Source organism: Podarcis muralis, chromosome 2 (genome assembly GCF_964188315.1).
Source record: "Podarcis muralis chromosome 2, rPodMur119.hap1.1, whole genome shotgun sequence".
Taxonomy (NCBI): domain Eukaryota; kingdom Metazoa; phylum Chordata; class Lepidosauria; order Squamata; family Lacertidae; genus Podarcis; species Podarcis muralis.
In genome coordinates, this window is record NC_135656.1 from 110279157 (window position 1) to 110301328 (window position 22172).

Genomic DNA, 22172 nt, shown 5'->3' on the forward strand with positions numbered 1-22172 from the left:
GGCAAGGAAGGCTTCGAAGGTAAAGATGGGGATCCTGCACAGGGCCTGGGTGCAGGTTGAAAGCCTGTGTAGGGACTGAAGGAGAGCACACTTCTTACACGCTCTTAAAATATTGTCCTGAGTTTGGGGAGGGGAGATTAGGCTGTATGCCAGGATCCTTCTAAACCTTCTAAGGAACCAACTGTTGTATAATACTGTTTTATAATTTATGATAATTTAGAATTTAAATGTATTTTCATGTAATGTTTGATACTTCCAGCTGATGAAGGTGAATACAGTGGTACCTCGGGTTAAGTACTTCATTCATTCCGGAGGTCCGTTCTTAACCTGAAACTGTTCTTAACCTGAAGCAGCACTTTAGCTAATGGGGCCTCCTGCTGCTGCTGCGCGATTTCTGTTCTCATCCTGAAGCAAAGTTCTTAACCCGAGGTAATATTTCTGGGTTAGCGGAGTCTGTAACCAGAAGCGTATGTAACCTGAAGCGTATGTAACCCGAGGTACCACTGTACATCGAAACAGGGCCCTGTCCTGGTTTCTGATCCATAATTGACTTCTGACTTCTGCTCAATGATTGAAACTAAGACCTTCACGTCAAATCTTACTATGGACTAACATGAATTTATCTCTACTCATAAACTCTTATCTTTAATACTGTAACGAATTATTGTGTTATACATACCTTTATGAGTTTGAGTTTGTAATCTCTGTTTGAGTTTGTAATCTCTATTTGAGTTTGTAATCCTTGTCAGAATACATACTTTTGAATGGCTTAGTTTTTGTTACAATTGACTGTTGATTTGCGAGTAGGGACCACTCCCTCTATTGAAACTTATATTGGCCAGAGTTCTTGGTGTGCTTTTTTCTTGGTAAGATCCTTCCAGAGCCTGGGTGCTTTGAACAGCCAGGCTAGCTTCCTGGTGAGGTGATAGCTCGGTATTGGGCTATTAAGGGAACAAAGGAACAATGTGAGCTAGAAGCAACAGGCTGGGAAACCAGAGAATCAGAGGGATGCTTGATTTCTGTCTGAATCAAAGGCTGTGGCTACGGATGAAGCAAGACTCTCTTGCGGTATTAATGCTGTGAACCCCTCTGTCATAGGCTCAGGTTGTACATAGATACAGTGGTACCTCAGTTTAAGAACAGTCCTGTTCACGAACGATTCAGTTTATGAACTCCGCAAAACCAGAAGTAGTGTCCTGGTTTGCGAACTTTACCTCAGTCTAAGAACGGAATCTGAATGGTGGAAGGCACTGGCGGCGGGAGGCCTCATTAGGGAAAGTGCCCCTCAGTTTAAGAATGGTTTTGGTTTAAGAATGGAGTTCTGGAATGGATTAAGTTCTTAACCCGAGGTACCACTGTATATGTAAATAAACCATACATCATAAAGACACAGCAGTCTACTGTACCTCATTCCAAAGGAAACATGAATCTTGGGTAAGCGACTCGAACCTCTGGAATCTTGCACCGCTCAGAGAGTGGGGTCGAATATAACAATATGTTTGTTGTATTTTAAGGTAAAAGGTAAAGGTAAAGGACCCCTGGATGGTTAAGTCCAGTCAAAGGCAACTATGGGGTGCGGTGCTCATCTTGCTTTCAGGTGAAACAGGTCCTGTGACCAGCATGACTAAACCGCTTCTTGCGCAATGGGACACCATGACAGAAACCAGAGAGCACAGAAATGCCATTTACCTTCCCACCGCAGTGGTACCTATTTATCTACCCATGCTGGTGTGCTTTCGAACTGCTAGGTTGGCAGGAGCTGGGACAGAGCAACAGGAGCTCACCCCGTCGCAGGGATTCGAACCGCCGACCTTCTGACCGGCAAGCCCAAGAGGCTCAGTGGCTTAGACCACAGCGCCACCCGAGGACCTTGAGGTGAAGAATGAGTAAATAACAACAATCCTCAAAGTAGGTAAAATTGGTGATGTTTTCCAAAGACCATCACTTTACCAGGAAGGTATGAGGAAGCAACAGGGGGTGGATTTGGCTGTGCACCCCCCATAATATGTCATTTCGGTCTCCCCACATAAAGATTCTTTTGCCAAATGTAGCTTCTCTCTGACACACACCCTCCGAGAGCATGAAATAAACAAGCAACTGCAGCAACACAAATATGCCCTCGTCCCGGCATAAACATCCTGCGCACGGAACACCCCCACAGCATCCCGCTGCTGCCTTTAACACGCTCTCTGGCCCCATGAAATTTTGCAAACACACAAACAGTCGGGCCACATATTGGACATGTGCGCTTGTTGAAATAGAGGTCTGACTCATGAAAAGGAGAAGCCAGGGAGGCGTAAACAGGCCAAGAAGAAACGTAAAGTTCAGTTATTGGTGAAAAACAAAAAAGAACTGTGCACACAAGAAACAAGTTTAAAGATTACAGTCTCATTCACTATTTCCATTCATGTTTGATATCTATCAGCTGCCACACAACCTGATAGGGGCTCAGGGCAGCTGAGACCGGACCATTAACTGCAAACAAAAAGCATGGAAAACCCCCCACCATACCTTCAAAGCTTAATTAATACTTACAACAAGCTTACAAAGTGTTGGTGGGGAAACTAAAGCGGCTGATAAAATATATATTGCAGTGGAGAAGCAGCGATGAGGTGTGTGTGCTTAACCCTTTCTCTGATATGTTTTCCCACTGAAAATAACCCTCTACCCACCATCATGTACACACACACACACACACAGAGAGAGAGAGAGAGAGAGAGAGAGAGAGTGGTGCGTTCAAGTCATTTTAGACTTGGGCGTAACGGTCTTACGGAGGGGCTCTTTAGATCAAGGGTCAGTAAACTTTTTCAGCAGGGGGCCGGTCCACTGTCCCTCAGACCTTGTGGGGGGCCGGACTATATTGTGAAGAAAAAAATCATGAACGAATTCCTATGCCCCACAAATAACCCAGAGATGCATTTTAAATAAAAGCACACATTCTACTCATGTAAAAACATGCTGATTCCCAGACCGTCTGCTGGCCAGATTTAGAAGGCGATTGGGCCGGATCCGGCCCCCGGGCCTTAGTTTGCCTACCCATGCTTTAGATGGTATCAGTTTCTTTGAAAAAAGTGATAAGCCGGCTGCGCTGAGTTAGGGGTCCTCCTGCTCCTTCTGCCAATCAGTGGCGCCCATTGGGACTGGTAGGGTGACAAGCAGGGAGGCCACCAGTAGGTGGAGCCATAGCCAACGACAGGCAGCACCACCTGATTCTTGTTCTGCCCCCCTCTTCCTCCCTGCTGAGTTCTGCAAAGGCAAAACTGAAACTAAAGAGGAGGAAGTGGGCAGGTTTGCTAAGAAGGCAGGCAGGCAGGCTTGTGGTGGCGGCGGCTGGCTGAGGTCGGTGTGCCGATGTGTCCGTCATCCTGATAGACTAGCCTCTGCTGCTTTTGAGTGAAGACTGCCCAGATGCCTAATATTCAGGGCAGCTATCCATGTCAAAGGATGGGCCAAATTGGCAGTAGAACCAGCCTCTCATTGAACCATCATGGTCTCAGCCAGCCTGGTGTTCCCTGTAGATTTTGTTGTTGTTTAGTCGTTTAGTCGTGTCCGCCTCTTCGTGACCCCCTGGACCAGAGCACGCCAGGCACTCCTGTCTTCCACTGCCTCCCGCAGTTTGGTCAAACTCATTCTGGTAGCTGCCAGAACACTGTCCCACCCTCTCGCCCTCTGTCGTCCCCTTCTCCTTGTGCCCTCCATCTTTCCCAACATCAGGGTCTTTTCCAGGGAGTCTTCTCTTCTCATGAGGTGGCCAAAGTACTGGAGTCTCAGCTTCAGGATCTGTCCTTCCAGTGAGCATTCAGGGCTGATTTCCTTCAGAATGGATAGGTTTGATCTTCTTGCAGTCCATGGGACTCTCTCCAGCACCATAATTCAAATTTCCTGTAGATTAGAAGCTCCTCATATCTCCATTAATTGGCTCCGTCCAGTTAAGGACCCCTCTCACTTCTTTTCAGCAGTAAATTTGGATTTCCCGTATCCAGGGACGATCTTGACAATCCGGCGCCAAACATTTTGTTACCGGACGCATTGCAGTGGGGTTTCCCCCCCCCCCATCATGTGCCTGAGTCAGAACATTTCCCCCTCCCCACCCTTCACATAGATGCTACTTCCTCTGTGTTTTTCATTGGTTTCTCAAGCATGGATTGCCATAATGCGCTCCGCCTAGGGCTTCCCTTGTGCTTGACCTGGAAACTGGAGCTAGTCCAGAAAGCTGCAGCACGGTTGCTGACAACACCACAATCCTGTCAGCATATTACACTTCGGCTCAGAGATCTGCATGGGTTGATTTGTTACTGACCCAAGCTCGAGGTTTTACTATTGGTATACAGAGTTGGGTATGCTTAACCTGTCCCCCAGTTAGCTAGCTTGCTGCTTTGGGTGTGGTGGTGGACTGGCCTCTGTAACTAGAAGAGTCATTTATTTATTTATTTATTTATTTATTTATTTATTTATTTATTTATGGTATGTATGTATGTATGTATGTATGTATGTACGTACAGTGGTACCTCGGGTTAAGTACTTAATTCGTTGCAGAGGCCATTCTTAACCTGAAACTATTCTTAAGCTGAAGCACCACTTTAGCTAATGGGGCCTCCTGCTGCCACTGTGCCACCGGAGCACGGTTTTTGTTCTCATCCTGAAGCAAAGTTCTTAACCTGAAGCATTATTTCTGGGTTAGCAGAGTCTGTAACCTGAAGCGTATGTAAGCTGAGGTACCACTGTGTAAAGCTATTAATGGCTTGGGACCAGTTTATTTAGGGGGGAGCCACATTATCCCATAGGAGAAGACAGACAATGTGGATAGAGGCTAGTTCAGGGGTCAGCAAACTTTTTCAGCAGTGGGCCGGTCCACTGTGCCTCAGACCCTGTGGGGGGCCGGATTATGTTTTGGGGGAAAATATGAATGAATTCCTATGCCCCACAAATAACTCAGAGATGCATTTTAAATAAAAGGACTCATTCTACTCATGTAAAAACACACTGATTCCTAGACCGTCCGCGGGCCGGATTTAGAAGGCGATTGGGCCGGATCTGGCCCCCGGGCCTTAGTTTGCCTACCCATGGGCTACTTCACACAGACTACAGGTATGGACAGGAAATAGCAGTTTGGTGTGAAGAGCGTCGAGATCAAATGGAGGGGGGGCGGGGATATACCCTGAATGTGATATATCCTGCTTGCGTCTAAACAGACCTTATATTTTATGAAAGCCACTTCCGGGCCTGCCCCAGGAGGTGGGGTTGCGGGCAGTAGAGGCGGCAGGAGGAACATTATTTTTCTCATCAAGTAAAGAATTGAAAGTTAGAACAGAGAGAGAGAGAGAGAGAGAGAAGGGGGACTGGGGAACTGTGCTATAGAATGCACCAGTTCAAAATGAACTAGTTCTATTTAACAAAGTTCATTGAATTAGTTCAAAAAATCTCTGAACAAAACCTTAAGGTGGTTCCCACAATTTCTGGGTGAACCAAACATGAATTATGTTCATTTGGGGGCAGAGCTTTGAGTGTGTTACCTCACCTGTGCTTTTTAAAAACTCTTTTGGCCTTTAAGCTGAAAGATAGCAATTGCAGGGCAAAATAAATTAAACAATTCACATTCCATTGTGTGTGTGGGTTTTAATATTTTCTTAGTGTTCTTAAGCATATTTAATCCCTAAGCAGAGTATTTTGTAACACCCCCGAATGCTGAAAATAAATTGCCAAATGTCATTTGGGTCAACTTGAATTTAACAATGAACTGAAGTAGTTTGTTCTGTAAAGGGAGAAAGTTGCACAGAAATTTTTCTTTTCTACATGTTGAACTAGTATTATTTGTTCCTTTTTAAAATGAACTTTCCAAATTCTGCCTGTATCACATTTCATTTGGCCCTAAGTGAAGTTCTCGTTTAAAAATGGAAATTTTACGTGATTTGTTACTAATGTAGGTATATCTGACACGCTGCATATTCTACATTCCTCCCTGTCGGTGGGTGTTTGCAGTACACAATCCTAAATTTCCTCTTTCCTCCCACCACATGACCCAAGTTGCCCCAAGAAACTGTTGTTGTTTTTTAAGCAGTGGGTGAATTTGACAACTGTTTATAGGGAACTCTGGCAAGAGATATGCTTTGTGTGCAAGCAGCAGTTACTCTTCAAGCCATGTTTACATCTGGACCAATTCATGGTTATACAACAAAGAATAGGAATTTGGGGAAAGTGTTATCCTGTTTCTTCCCAGTCACATAAATAGCTCGTGTGTCTAAGGGCAATTTGGATAGATGAATGGAAAGGAAAAAACACTATACAGTGGTACCTCAGGTTAAGTACTTAATTCGTTCCAGAGGTCCGTACTTAACCTGAAACTGTTCTTAACCTGAAGCACCACTTTAGCTAATGGGGCGTCCCACTGCTGCTGTGCCGCCGGAGCATGATTTCTGTTCTCATCCTGAAGCAAAGTTCTTAACCTGAAGCACTATTTCTGGGTTAGCGGAGTCTGTAACCTGAAATGTATTTAACCTGAAGCATATGTAACCTGAGGTACCACTGTATTGGCAATCTTGCAGGCAGTTTTCCCCCAGTGCAGAGGAACTCTGCCATTCTAGAGGGAGAGCCAGCTTTGGGTTCCTTTCTCTCCCTCTCTCAAAAACTATATAATTTTTTTTTTAACCAGCTTTACAGTCCAAGCAATTCAGGTTCCCTTCATTGCAAGCCAGGGATGAAACATTTCTAAATTTTGCATCAAATTTCTAGGAACCTCCATCAGATGATGCCATAGCTGTGTTTCCTGGCCCCACGGAAGCCTCTGAATCTGCTTTTGATTCTTTATTAAAAAAAACCCCGAATGAAACATGAGCAGAATCACGTCGCTGAGCATCATGTGTCGTTTGAGCTTATGGGAGTGGATGTGGTTGCAGCAGCCACAAAGCCAGCGCTGAACGCCTTGCAAAGGCGTCATCTGCTGCCAAGCGCTATTTTGGGCTGGATGCTTCCTGGAAAGAAAGTGGAAGTAAACTAACACGCTCCATATCATCTCGCACAATTCAACCGGTTCAGCTGGGTCCGACGAACAGGAAAAGAAAAATGGGGGGGGGGGGGTCGTGGGAATGTTTTCTTGCTGACCCTGGGCTATCCGTCATGTTACTCCCAGGAAACCCATTCCACAAGCGCCAGGGTGCACAAATGCAGTGGGCAGCGCTGGGCAGAAGTGACACTAAACGAAATTCAAGAGAAAATATAGGGCAGTTTCAAGAGAAACGTTGCAATCTGAAAGTGATAAAGGCCACGAATGCCAGAGGCTATAGAGTACAAACCTATGTCTCATTTAGCAGGTTTTCTGCCTATACAGTCAAACATCGGCTCCCGAATGCCACTGTCACTGTACGTTTCAGCTCCCGAATGCCGGAAACCCAGAAGTGTTCCGGTTTTCAAACATTTTTTGGTAGCCGAACGTCCGACGTGGCTTCCGCTTGAGAGCAGGAAGCTCCTGCAGCCAATCGGAAGCCGCGCCTCAGTTGTCGAACATTTTGGAAGCTGAACGGGCTTCCAGAACGGATTAATTTCAACAACCAAGGTTTGACTGTATTACCAAAATTACCTATATTTCCAAAATATGCAAATTTGCATATTGCTATTTTTTTATTTGGTAAGTAAAATATTCTGCTTCTCCTGTTCATGGTAAAGAACGTTGGTGGGCTGTGACATACCTAAGACCACTGTCCCTAATCCTGTTCCTGCCATGGAGGCAATGTTTGCAATCTTATGGTATAGAAACTTGCTATGCCTTTTTAAAAAAGAAGCTGCTGAGAGTCTCAGGAGGCTGTATTTGGCATTCAAAACCAGTGACCATGCTTGAGTGGTGAGTAGGGATGGGGAAGAAGTTTGATTCAATTTGCACTTAATGGTGAATCTACCCAGTTTGTGCTTCCTGAAACAATATGGGAGTTGAAATACAGCCATCCTTTGACCTTTGCATTTCTTCAAATTTTGCAGTGCAGTTCTCTAACCGAGTAAAATGTACAAAAAATAAAATAAAATAAACGTACTAGGGAAAAGTAGGCATATAAATGTATGTACAGTGGTACCTCGGGTTACAGACACTTCAAGTTACAGACGCTTCAGGTTACAGACCCCGCTAACCCAGAAATAGTACCTCGGGTTAAGAACTTTGCTTCAGGATGAGAACAGAAATTGTGCACCAGCAGGAGGCCCCATTAGCTAAAGCGGTACCTCAGGTTAAGAACAGTTTCAGGTTAAGAACGGACCTCCAGAACGAATTAAGTTCTGTATTAGTGAAAATAAGATACAAAATTGTATCATACTGGGGGAAATTGCTTGCAGTTATCAAAACTATATGGGAAATGTGTTTATTGGGAGAAATTCGCACTAAAATGTTGATGAATTTTCCATTTTGGTGTCCTGCTCCCCGGCCTGCTAGAATTGGCCAGAGCCTGTGCCCTACCATTAGGCAGCAGGGTGAACTGGCCACACCCTGGTCCTGACAAGAAAAAGGATGCAAATTGTCAAGATGGATGTGGTGTAGGTTTCCATTCTGATTCATTCTCTGACTCAGCAAAGTATCTTAGGCCATCCCAACCCAGAGCAGTTTTGGAAGTGTTCTTAAGGATTTAATTGCTTTTTAATTAACTGAAATGATGAGCACCTCCTTACACAAACATATCCACCTGCCTGAACATGTACGCAATCCTTTGAAACAAAGAAGGAGAAGGCAAGGTGAACTCTTGTGATATTTCGTCAATGTTCAAGATCTTCCTCCCTCCCTCCTTTCCTCTTTCCACTTGGGAATGGACTTGTCCACATGGGCAGCACCAGAGCGGGTGGGGAGCAAGGGGCAGGCACACCCCAGGCAACCCACTTCCCCCAACCCCATTGATGGATTTTGTCAGTAACATATACAGTTGTACCTTGGAAGTTGAATGGAATCCATTCCGGAAGTCTGTTCGACTTCCAAAACGTTCGGAAACCAAAGCGTGGTTTCTGATTGGCTGCAGGAAGCTCCTGTTTAGGGAAGTTTTTAATGTTTGAAGTTTTATTCTGCTTTTAGTGTTCTGTTGGGAGCTGCCCAGGGTGGCTGGGGAAACCCAGCCAGACAGGTGGGTATAAATAAAATAATAATAATAATAATTGTTGTTGTTGTTATTATTATTGGGACGCGGGTGGCGCTGTGGGTTAAACCACAGAATGTAGGGCTTGCCGATCAGAAGGTCGGCGGTTCGAATCCCTGCGACGGGGTGAGCTCCCGTGGCTCAGTCCCTGCTCCTGCCAACCTAGCAGTTCGAAAGCATGTCAAAGTGCAAGTAGATAAATAGGTACCATTCTGGCGGGAAGGTAAACGGCGTTTCCGTGCGCTGCTCTGGTTCACCAGAAGTGGCTTAGTCATGCTGGCCACATGACCCAGAAGCTGTATGCCGGCTCCCTCTGCCAATAAAGCAAGATGAGCGCCGCAACCCCAGAGTTGGTCACGACTGGACCTAATGGTCAGGGGTCCCTTTGCCTTTATTATTATTATTATTATTATTATTATTATTATTATTATTTCTGTGGGGAAACATCAAGACTGGTGTTGTTTGAGGGGAACATCATGTGGACTGCACAAATTAAAAGGGAAAATAAGCAGCTGCAGCCACACAGTAAACTCTGGTGTGGACAGGCCCAAGGCCTGTAATTTCTCCACAGAAAGAGGGAGGTAGAGGCTTTCGGAAGTGAAGGCCCTTAGCGTGAGAAGAGACAGTATGAATGTCCACTTTGGCATTTTGCCTCTTTGAGGTGCATCTGGAATGCTGGCATGACTGGGCTGGATTTGGAAAAATTTAGATGCGGGTCCGCCACTTATTTTTAGCTCAAGGCAAGCGGAAAAGTTGCGTGCCCGGGCAGCAACCTGGGCATTTCCCCTGAAATCTATTCCATCTTCCCTTTCGCTCTTCTCACCCTGAGGCACATCCTCCTTGGCTAAGGACCAGGAAACCTGGTGGGTGATGCTATTATATTTTAATCTTTGGTAGGAGTAGAGTGATTGATGACAATTAGGGAGAGGGATGAAGACAAGCTATAAGGAAGGGATTATCAGCTCTAGCCCATGTGAGTCTCTACTCAGAAGTAAATCTCTACACATTGGAGTAGTTGTAGGGTAGGAGTGGTGCAGGCCTCAGGAGAGATGCTGTGCAAGTCTTCCTCCAAACTCCAGATGTGCTTCGACTCCCTGGAAAAGACCCTGATGTTGGGAAAGATGGAGGGCACAAGGAGAAGGGGACAACAGAGGACGAAGAAGAAGAAGAAGAGTTTGGATTTGATATCCCGCCTTTCACTCCCCTTCAGGAGTCTCAAAGCGGCTAACAATCTCCTTTCCCTTCCTCCCCCACAACAAACACTCTGTGAGCTGAGTGGGGCTGAGAGACTTCAGAGAAATGTGACTAGCCCAAGGTCACCCAGCAGCTGCATGTGGAGGAGTGGAGACGTGAACCCAGTTACCCAGATTACATGACTACCGCTCTTAACCACTACACCACACTGGCTCTCGAGATGGTTGGACAGTGTTCTGGAAGCTACGAACATGAATCTGACCAAACTGCGTGAGGCAGTGGAAGACAGGAGTGCCTGGTGTCCTCTGGTCCATGGGGTCACGAAGAGTCAGACACAACTAAACAACAACAACATGAGCGGTAACCAAGGTTTGTCCAGTGGTTCATAGTTCATGGTTTGTCCAGGGGAGATAAACCGCAAGCCTGGTTTGGGAAACTTGTGGTTTAGCTACGCACACCAGAAAAGAACCAGGGAGCCATGAAGCAGGCTCTTCTGGAACCTGGATGCTTATACAGTCATGCGAAGCCATTTTTTGGCTTGGCATGATATGTGAACCAGGCCACCAATTGGCCGCATACGCATCACCATAAACATACCCTCCAACACGTCACAATGAAAAGCTGGGGTGCCATCTTCCGGGGCTAAACTCCTGTGCGAGTCAAATCACGCACACAAAATCATGGGCCTGAAAAAGTGCTTTTTCGGGCATAACGCCCAAAACTGAGATCGTTTTCAGGGGAGAATCACAGCACAGAATCGCATGAGATCACAGCACCCAAAATGGCTGCCGTGCTCTCCTGAGAAGAAACGGGATGTCTGGGGCATTTGAGGGGTGGGCAAAAGAGGACAGAGATTTGCATAAGATGCATATGTGGTAATTTATATGTACAGATGCAGAAGTGGAAATAATCACTATGATAAAGCACAACAGTGGGGAAGGCAGTGACCAAGTGTGCCTGCTCTGTTTGCTGCCGGGATGCTAAACTGTTGATGGGCAACTTCAGGGATCCAGCCTTCCCTTCCTCTGATTCTTTAAATAGACCTTAAACTAGACTTGGACAGGACAGAACTTGAAACAAATGGCTCCTCCGTGAAGCCGGACACACACAGGTTAGAGAGAGGGCATTTCGGCAGAACAAAGCTGCTCAATCCTACACTAATATCTTTCCTCCATGACCCCAAGGAACTGCTTTCTTCTCTCTTCATCTCTCTCTCTCTCTCTCTTTAATTGCACATGCATGACCTCAGAGCGGCTTCTCGGCTAGTGTAGCATGACTCAGCAAGTGAGTGACGTAGGGGCGAAGAGGCTCTAGTGGAGCAGGAAAAGGGGGGAGGGAAGAGTGCACAGAAAATCTTACAGTAGCGTTCTCCGGATTCCAAAGTATGAGTCAGCGGCTTCAGACAAAGGCTGAAGAGCGAAGGCTTGGGCTTGGGCTTGGGCTTTCTCTGGCCCCGCGTGTGACCGAAATAACAGAGTGGGAGTTGGCATCTGGAATCCAGGTTGACTACAGAGTCAAACCGAGTTGACGGAAACCAGAAACGAGGCCGACCGGGTCTTTCCCAACTCCTGTGCCTTGATGCGATGTGTTTACTTTGGGTTCTAGTGAGGCATCTTCCGAGCCAGAGAGAGAGATTGCAGCTGCTGTGTGAGGACATCCTCGCTTTAAACAAAGCAGATGGGAAGGAAAGTTTGGGTTGCGTCCCTGGCTAGGGGAACCACCCCTGCTGCTGCCCACTGGTTTCTGGTCAAAATAAAAACAAACCATTTCCATGATTGTGTTCCCTGGAGGTCAAGAACCCAGTGGAAACTTTTCTGAATAACAGATGGCTGAGTAACAATCGCTTGAAGGCTTGGGGGAAAGGCGCAGCTGAGTAACAGAACCCCTGCTTTGCATGCAGAAGGTCCCAGGTTCAGTCCCCGGCCTCTCCAGGTAGGGCTGGGAGAAATCCTGTCTAAAACCCTAGAGAATGACTGCTGGTCAGAATTGGCAATGCCGACAAAGTACATGGACCATTGATCTGACTCGGTGTTAGGCAGTTCATCAGCCCACCATGTCCCTAGTCACACAGACCCTCCAAGTGTCCCTGTTTTCCAATGAGAGTCCTGGATTTACAGTTTCTGATTTGATCCCAGAAGGTCCCGCTTTTCCTTAGGACGTCCCAATTTTCACTGGAGAAATGTTGGAGGGTGTGGAGTTATGCGACTCCCGAGACAAGAAGATAAGTAACTATGCAACCTTTAGAAGACCTCTGAAGGCAGCCCTGCATAAGGAGAATTTCAATGTTCAATGTTTTTATATATATTCTGATTTTGTTCTGTGAACCACCCTGAGACCTTCGGGTATAGGGCGGTACAGTGGTACCTCAGGTTACATACGCTTCAGGCTACATACACTTCAGGTTACAGACTCCGCTAACCCAGAAATAGCGCTTCAGGTTAAGAACTTTGCTTCAGGATGAGAACAGAAATTGTGTTCCGGCGGCGCGGCAGCAGCGGGAGGCCCCCATTAGCTAAAGTGGTGCTTCAGGTTAAGAACAGTTTCAGGTTAAGTACAGACCTCCGGAACGAATTAAGTACTTAACCCGAGGTACCACTGTAGTAATAAGTCATTTTAAATGAGGTGCAGAGGTCCAGATAGATAGATAGCTAGACAGACAGATATGGCCTGATTCGGTACAGGACATCTTCAGAAAGCAGAAAAGACTGCACTTGCTGACATGTCTTCTGCTACGCAGCCATGAAAGTGACAAGGAGACCTGACTTTTTTTGGCACCTCCAAGGAATGCTAACGGTCAGGAACCTCCTCTTGCTGAAACCCAGGAATTGCCCTTCCGTGGCAGTCTCTGTTGCCTGCTGCTACCGCAACCTTTGCTAAATAATTAGTCAGGGGATAATTTAGGGTTTTGGTATGTGGCTTCGCCCTGGGCAGGTCAGTTGCATTGCGTAACAAGGGTGTTATTTAATGCGCAGGACAGAGATGGAAAAAGACTGATTGCCTGTCGGAGCACAAAACAACAAAGCTCGTATATACGTGCAGATCTATTAAAATGTTGGCGCTAGAAGGCAGTAGCATGAAAAGGTCTGCGGCCCTTCAGCTGGTGCTTACATGAATACAAAAGGACTGTTCGCCACAGCACTAATTGGCAAATGCATAATCGTCTTGGTATTGCAGAGTGAAGTGACAATACAATCAGAGCTGGAACCATATCTGTCAACCGTCCCTTATTTGGCGGGAAACTCCCTTATCCCAGCGCCGTTTCCCACTGCTGTCCCAGATTGATGATGTCCCTTAAATTTCCTGGGTTTCATGCTCGCCTGGCTCGGGAGGGAAGCAGCGGCTTGGGGTCCTCCGCCTCAAGAGAGCGAGAGCACACGCGCGCATGAGCTGCCGCATCTCCGTCTCTCCCTTTTCCCCCTCAGAGGCGCGTCGTGAGGAGATGGGTGGCGGCAGGCGGGCAGGCAGCCCCTCTCTTGCGAGACTTCCACCGCGCTGCCAGGGAAAGCCGGAGGTGGCAGCGGCGGCTGAGGAGGTGGCCTGAGGGAGGAGGAAGAGGAGGGGATGGGGAGGGACGCAGAAGGGTGGTGTTTCAGCGGCCGCGGCAGCCCGCAACCACCTCATGCTGGGCTCGCGGGTGGCGTGGGCAAGAGTCTCTCTCCCTCCCTCCCTCCCTCTCTTTCAGGCGGGGAAGGGCCGGTGGAACTCCTCGCGCCAGGACGACGGCAGCCCCGACATGCTGCTTAGCATACCCTCCAACCAGTGCAGCATCTTAATGTAGTGATTTCCCCCTTTGCACCCCTTTCATAACTCTATTTTTATAAAACATTTGTCCATCCATAGTTCAAATTTTTACTACAAGTTTTCTGTCAATCCTACCAATGTATGTAACTCTTTACAATAGCTTTTCAACTAAATTATGAACTTTCCCCATTCTTTATTAAAGAGGTCCTCTTCCTGGTTTCTAATTCTGCCTGTAAGCTTTGCCATCTCAACGTCGTTCATCAGTTTTGTCTGCCCCTCTTCTTTGGTGGAAGTTGTAGTCCCTTAGGATCATGTAGTCCAACCCCCTGCAAAACAGTCAGTGGCAGCAAAAGCAGCATGGCTTCATGAGTGCCAGATTTTTGTATAAGCTAAGCCAAAATCTCTTATTTTGGCTGCTGATCCCTTATTTTCGAGGCTGCTGGTCCCTTATTTTCAAATCTGTAAGTTGACAGCTATGGCTGGAAGATATGAGAAATTAGCACAGTGACATTTCAGAGCTGGGTCTAGGGGCATCTCTAACCCCCACCAACCTCAGCCAGCATTGCCCATAATAGTCAGTGATGGTGGGAGTTCAAGTTCTGAGAGCAAAAGGCTCCCCACCCTTGTTTTTAGAGAGACAGGCACAGGGGCTGCTAAAAGAGTGAGAAAACCTAGCCTCCACAGACTGCTGCCCTTCTACTGAGTTTCACTGAAATTCCAATTGGACAGCGTTGTGAGCTTATGGAAGCTTTTCTCATCCCTGATCTACACTGCTGCTGGGGGTTGGAATACAGTGGATTTTCCCTTCTCCTGCCCTCTGCCAGCCTCTGGCAGCTGGGAGCGCCTCTGCCACTACGCAGCCTCAAGAAAGGGTGCAGTTGGTGGAAGGCCCTGAAATGGCAGACCCTCTAAGTACCCCTATTTTCCAGGGACAGCCCCAGATTTACAGAAGCCGTCCAAGTTTCTGATTTGATCCTGGAATGTCCTGCCTTTCCTTAGGACATGGGTAGGCAACCTAAGGCCCGGGGGCCGGATCAGGCCCAATTGCCTTTTCAATCCGGCCTGCGGACGGTCCAGGAATCAGCATGTTTTTACATGAGTAGAATGTGTCCTTTTATTTAAAATGCATCTCTGGGTTATTTGTGGGGCATAGAAATTCATTCATTTTTTCACCCAAATTATAGTCCGGCCCCCCACAAGGTCTGAGGGACAGTGGACAGACCCCTGCCAAAAACGTTTGCTGACCCCTGGCTTAGGACGTTCCTTTTTTCGCCGGAGAAATGTTGGAGGGTATGCAGTCATGTGACCTCCGAGCCAAGGAGATAAGTAACTCTACAACCTTTAGAAGACATCTGAAGGCAGCCCTGTATAGGGAAGCTTTTTAACGTTTAATGTTTTATTAGTTATATATATATGCTGGAAGCCACCCAGAGTGGCTGAGACATCACAGTCAGGTGGGCAGGGTGTAAAGATGATGATGGAACAGGATGTCCATATTTTCATTGGAGAAATGTTGGAGGGTACGAAATAGGGAATCGGGGAGGTGGAGCTGAGCTGGCCAAAGATCCACCAGATCCTAACTCAGCCCAGGACTAAGAGAAGGACCTAATTTTGACTTCTCTGCTGCATCGGTGTGGAGTACCCTGTTCTCACAGGATGTGGGTGGCGCTGTGGTGTAAACCACAGAGCCTAGGACTTGCCGATCGGAAGGTTGGCGGTTCGGATCCCCACGACAGGGTGAGCTCCCGTTGCTCTGTCCCTCCTCCTGCCAACCTAGCAGTTCAAAAGCACATCAAAGTGCAAGTAGATAAATAGGTACCTCTCTGGCGGGAAGGTAAACGGCGTTTCCGTGCGCTGCTCTGGCTTCACCAGAAGCGGCTTAGTCATGCTGGCCACATGACCTGGAAAAACTGTCTGTGGACAAACGTTGGCTCCCTCAGCCAGTAAAGCGAGATGAGCACTGTAACCCCAGAGTCGTTCATGACTGGACCTAATGGTCAGGGGTCCTTTACCTTTTTTATCCTGTTCTCACAATGGCCAACCAGATTGATGCCTAAAAGCAGGACCTGCGTCCAGGAAGCCCTCTTCCCCATTTTGTGATTCCTGCAGCTTGTATTCAGAGGCAGGCCCCCTCAGGCAGTAGAGGGAGAACATCAGGTCTAGAAGCCATGGCTGGCTTTTTCCTCCAACTGCCCTGGCTGGCAGGAGAAGCTGGGTTTTGCATGCAGTGGTGGCTCCCGCTTCTCTGTTCCACTTTGTTGTTCACCGGGCAGAGTTAGGATTGCTCTGTAAACGTGGGATTTCAATGGGCCAACGCAGGCTCTGTTGTGTTGCATCCCCACCAAGTTGCACAGCTCCAACTCCACCATGAAACTTTTTCCATTTTGGGGGAGGGGATCAGATGCACCCTACAAGGTTTGTGAGCCCTATGGGTCCCGGTTTCTGTGTAAATGGAAGAGCTGCAAGCAACTCAGTTTCGCCCACGAAGTTCATTTGGCTAGTGGAAACCAGCTCTCCCTAAGGTGCGAGGCTGTCCAAGTCACTTCCAAGAATTCATGCTCCAGCAAGCTCTGCATAAACATCTTGCAGCCCATTAACAACCAAAAAGAGCCCCCCTGGCATGTTTACCAAACACAGCACCTTAATAGCTCCTATTTCTTCCTTCCTGGCATTCTTTAGGGCTTCTGGTATCCAGAGAGACTGTTCACAACACTGCGGAGCGGAGGGGGGAAGAGTTCAGGTTAATGGGGTGCAACTAGGTGGCCAGAGGCAAATTGCAAGGCGGGGGGCAACTCCTGTAATGATGTACTTGGCAGTTTCAAAAAACTTTTGCAAACATTCTTCCCTTGCAACAATCCAGAAAGGTCTGCCAGCTTTCCCTGCACTGAAGACGAGATTGGCACTGCGTTCCTATGCACGCCTATTCAGAAGTACACCTGAATGAGTTTAGCAGATATTAAGCTCCGTTCACTACAAAATTGTGACACGGGTTTGGAGTGAATGGGACAATACTGGGTTTCTAGGGGATACCAACGACCCCCAGTTGAAATAAAATAAAATAAATAAAATAAATAAAATAAAATAAAATAAATAAAATAAAATAAAATAAAATAAAATAAAATAAAATAATAAAATAATAAAATAAAATAATTCCTTCCAGTAGCACCTTAAAGACCAACTGTTAGTTATTGGTATGAGCTTTCGTGTGCTTGCACACATATCTGAAGAAGTGTGCGTGATCCTAGCCAAAAGATTAAAAAAGATATTAGTAAGAATCATCCATGAAGACCAAGCGGGTTTCCTGCCGGGCAGACAACTGAGAAACAACATAAGGAATGTTATAAATATTATCGAGTATCTGTCCGATAGGGGTGACAAACAAGTAAGCCTAATATTCGTGGATGCGGAGAAGGCGTTCGACAATGTAATTTGGGAATTTATGTTAGAGAACTTAGAATTGATGGATGTGGGCCGGGATTTCCTCAATGGCATAAGGGCTATTTATACAGATCAGAGGGCAAAATTGATTGTGAACAATGTCATCACGGAAGATATAAAAATATCAAAAGGAACAAGGCAGGGATGCCCATTGTCACCGTTGTTATTTATAACTGTTCTGGAAGTCTTATTAAATGCAATTAGACAGAATAAGAGAATAAAAGGGGTAACATTAGGCCTAAATGAATACAAGGTTAAAGCTTTTGCTGACGACGTGGTGCTGACCGTGGAGGAACCAACAGAAAGTATAAGAGAGGTTTTGGAGGAGATGGAGCAATTTGGGAAGGTAGCAGGATTCAGATTAAATAAGAGTAAGACCAAAATGATGGTAAAAAATATGGACCAAGATACGATTGTAAAAATACAGCAAGATACGGAGATCGAAGTGGTAAAAAAGATTAAATATTTAGGAATCTGGCTATCAAATAAGAACATTGACCTATACCAATATAATTATATACCAGTATGGAAAGGAATAAAGAAAGAGTTGGAGGTGTGGGCAAGAATGAGACTATCACTATGGGGAAGAATATCTATGATAAAAATGATGGTGCTACCTAGATTACTATTTTTATTTCAAACGATACCCATTGTAAAGGGTACAGGAGTTTTTAAAGAATGGCAAAGGGTGATATCAAGATATATCTGGGAAGGGAAGAAACCAAGAATCAAACATAAATTGTTAATAGATGCGAAAGAAAGAGGTGGATTCGCCCTACCAGATGTGAGAATGTACTATGAGGCAGCATGTCTGTGTTGGTTAAGGGATTGGGTAAAGTTGGAAAATAAGGAATTGTTAGACTTGGAGGGATTTAATAATAGATTCGGGTGGCACGCGTACCTGTGGTGTGAAAAGAAGAGGGTCCACAAAGGTTTTGGGAATCACATATTTAGAGGTCCACTAATAGAAGTTTGGGACAGATATAAAAACATACTAGAAACAAAGGTTCCGCATTGGTTATCACCGTTAGAAATAATGTGTGTGAAGAAAATCAATATGAGAGATAAGTGGGGTACTTATGGAGAAATGGTAACTTACGAAGGAGGGAAATGGAAAATGAAACCATATGACCAAGTAAAACTTCACACGTATGATTGGTTGCACTACTTTCAGGTAAATGAAAGATTTAAAAAAGACTTGAAGGAAAGGGGCTATATGGAAAAAGAATCAAGATTTCAAAAAGAAATAATAAATAGTGAGAACAAAATTCTGTCAAAAATGTATAAAATACTGTTGGAGTGGTATACGAAGGATGAGGAGGTAAAATCAGTAATGGTTCAGTGGGGAAAAGATTTTGGATATAGTGTTCAATTGAGGGATTGGGAAAAGCTGTGGAGAGAAAATATAAAGTTTACGGCATGTACGTTATTGAAGGAAAATGTGATGAAGATGCTGTACAGATGGTACATGACACCCGTAAAACTGGCCAAGATGTATAAGGTGGACAATAAATGCTGGAAATGCAAATATAAAGAAGGGACATTCTTCCACCAGTGGTGGGAGTGTAAAAAAGTTAAAGGCTTCTGGGAAAATATTTATAATGAGATGAAAAAAATACTAAAATATACTTTTGTGAAAAAGCCAGAAGCCTTTCTATTAGGCATAGTAGGAAATGAGATAAGAAGGAAAGATCGCAAACTTTTCCAATACGGTGTAACGGCAGCCAGAATTGTGATAGCCCAGAAGTGGAAGCAAGAGGAGAGTCCAACAGTAGAAGAGTGGAGAGCTAAACTGACAGATTACTTAGAGCTGGATAAATTAACTGGGAAAATTAGATATATTAAGGACCAAAAATTTATTGAGGATTGGGGAAAATTTGTGGGATATCTGGAAAAAACCTGTGGTGTAAATATAACGCTAGCGGGGTTTAAAGAGGCACTGTAAAGAATAAATAAGTATTGTCTATTAGAAACAATGAGAGCAAGGTGGAATTTTTGGCAATATGAAAGAAGGAATGTGTACAAAAGTTAGTTCTACGAACGATGGTCAATGGCGCTGAAGGAAGTCCAAATGGATATGATTTGATATGTTATGGAAAATGCTTGATTATTTTGCTGTGTTTTATGTATATCTTTTTTTGTGTGTCTTGTTTTTTTTTCTGTTTTTTGTTCTTGTTAATTTTTGTTGTTTATAAAACTGCAATAAAAAATAATTTTAAAAAAAAAAAGAAGAAGTGTGCGTGCACACGAAAGCTCATACCAATAACTAACTTAGTTGGTCTCTAAGGTGCTACTGGAAGGAATTTTTATTTTATTTTATTTTATTTCATTTTGGTATTTGAAAAAGTGTGCATGCTCACGAAAGCTCATACCAATAACTAACTTAGTTGGTGTCAGGGTTGCTTCAAGATCCTAGCTCACAGAGGATCACGCTAGCCAACGGTCATTAAGTAAAAGTCTTTATTGAGTTACAGTTTCCATTCTCAAGCTGCTGCGTGCAACCCTACGTCTAGTAGCTAGATCGGCGAAGCTCCGTCTGAATCTCCGCCCCTCGTACACCAACTTAATATCCTAGCCCTGCTCCACCTTTTCCGCCTGACTGTTCTTCTCTGGGTCCCTCTGCCCCCCTGGGTCTCTTCCTTCCGGGATTCTTCGGACGCTGACCCCCCGGACTCTCCTGTCTCCTTGCGCCGGGCTTTAGGACCCGGCTCTCTTTCCGGGCTGCCTACTGCGCCTCCTTCCTGTGCATTTGAACTTGGCGCGCGCGCCCAACCTTCCACCTTCCGTCTAACCGTTTCTTCGCTCCCAGATGGAGGTGTGGCCACCCCTGACTCGTGCCCTCCCTCCTGCTGTGAGCTGCCAGCGCTTGCCCCCTGGCTCCTTTCCTCTTCCCTGCTCTCTGGCGGTGACGCTGGACCCGATCTCCAACTGCTCTCCTCTGATTCCCCTCTGGCTCTATCTCCCTGGGGTGCCCCCCTAAACTCCCCCCTTGCTTTGGCCACTGGTGCTCCTTTCTGTGAATCCTCCGACTCACTGGAGAGACTCGGAGATCTCGGGTCGTCGTCATCGCTCATCCTTTCTTCTGCCTCCTCCCCTTCGCTCTCTGTTTCCTCCCTTGCCCTTGCCTCTGCTCCTGAACCCCTGACATCCATCCCCCCCTCGAAGCCCCCCACTCCCCCTTCCCCTCCTTCCGGTGCTGGAGCTGGGTGCTGCTGCGTCAAGGAGACGAATGTCGGGTACCGTTCGGTTCCCGTAGCGGGCCTCCCTCCGAAGTCTTCCGGTTCTTCCTCCCTTCTCTCGTCGACGACGGTCACCTCTGCTTCCATCTCTGTGCCGCCGTGCTCGAAACCTGGATCGTCCCCGAAAATGTCCATGTCCGTCTCTCCCTCGCTTCCTCCAGGCGGCGTTGCTCGGCCTGGACCTTCTTGCCACTTCCTGCGCCACTGTTCCTCTGGTTTGTCGTCCCACCAATACGAGGGTTCTGAGGCAGATCCCGAGGGCGACCCCTCCGGGGAACGGACGTCTCGTATCGGGTCCTCGTCAGAGTCGAACCCCCGGAACGTGCTGCCCGAAAGCGTGGGTGTGAAAAGCCAGTCGTCGAAAAAGTCTGCTGGCATCGGTCTATGTGGGAAGAGGGCATGAAACTCGTCTTTGAGCAGAGGTTCGTCCAAGGCGTAGTCCGGCACCCAACTGTTCGCACTGGCCGGGGTGCCCTCCCTGGCGAGAAAGTATTCTACCCCTTCTTCCCCCCATCTGGAATCCAAAATCTCTGTGACTTCGTTGATGCGCTCCTTCCGTGCCACTCTTGCGTGCCCTGTTCTGTCTCTGGCCGGACTCTGCGCCGTTCCGGGTTCCTGAAACCTGTGCGGTGCCTTGTAGGGAGTGAGCACCGATCTGTGGAATACCGGATGCATTCTGGAACCCTCCGGAAGCGCCAGCCTGAAGGCCACCGGGTTGACCTGCTCTTCGACTTGATAGGGCCCCAGTTGCTTATGCCCTAGTTTCTTCTTGGCCAACGACCTGGCCGGCACTGCGTGGGCTGCTAACCAGACCCAGTCCCCCACGTGTAGCTCTTCGCCAACCCTTCTGCGTTTGTCCGCTTGTACCTTGTATGCGTGCTTGGCCAGCTCCAGGTGGCGCCTCAGCTGATCGTGGACTTCCTGCAGTTCCGACGCGAGCGCATCTGCCGTCTGCGGCTCCCCTTCCCCCAGCCTTTCCAGTCCCGGGAAGGTTCTGGGGTGCCTCCCGTTGTTGGCGAAGAACGGTGTGACCCCCGTGGACACGTGCTTCGTGTTGTTGTAAGCGAACTCGGCGAGCGGCAGGTAATCCACCCACGTCGCAGGCTGTTGATTTGCATAGCACCTCAAGTACTGCTGCATGATGGCATTGACCCGTTCTGCTTGCCCGTTGGTTTGCGGGTGTCTCGCCGACGCCAGGTTGATCTTGACGTTCAGGAAGCCCATCAGCCGCTGCCAGAAATTTGAGATGAACTGCCGCCCCCGGTCGGACAGAATAGACCGTGGCAGACCGTGAACCTTGAACACGTGGTCTATGAACAGTTTGGCGGTTTGTTCCGCCGTGGCCACCTTCGCACACGGAATGAAATGTGCCATCTTGGAGAACAAGTCCACCACCACCAGCACTGCCGTCTTGCCCCTCGAGCTGGGCAGATCCGTGACAAAGTCCAGGGCCACCCTC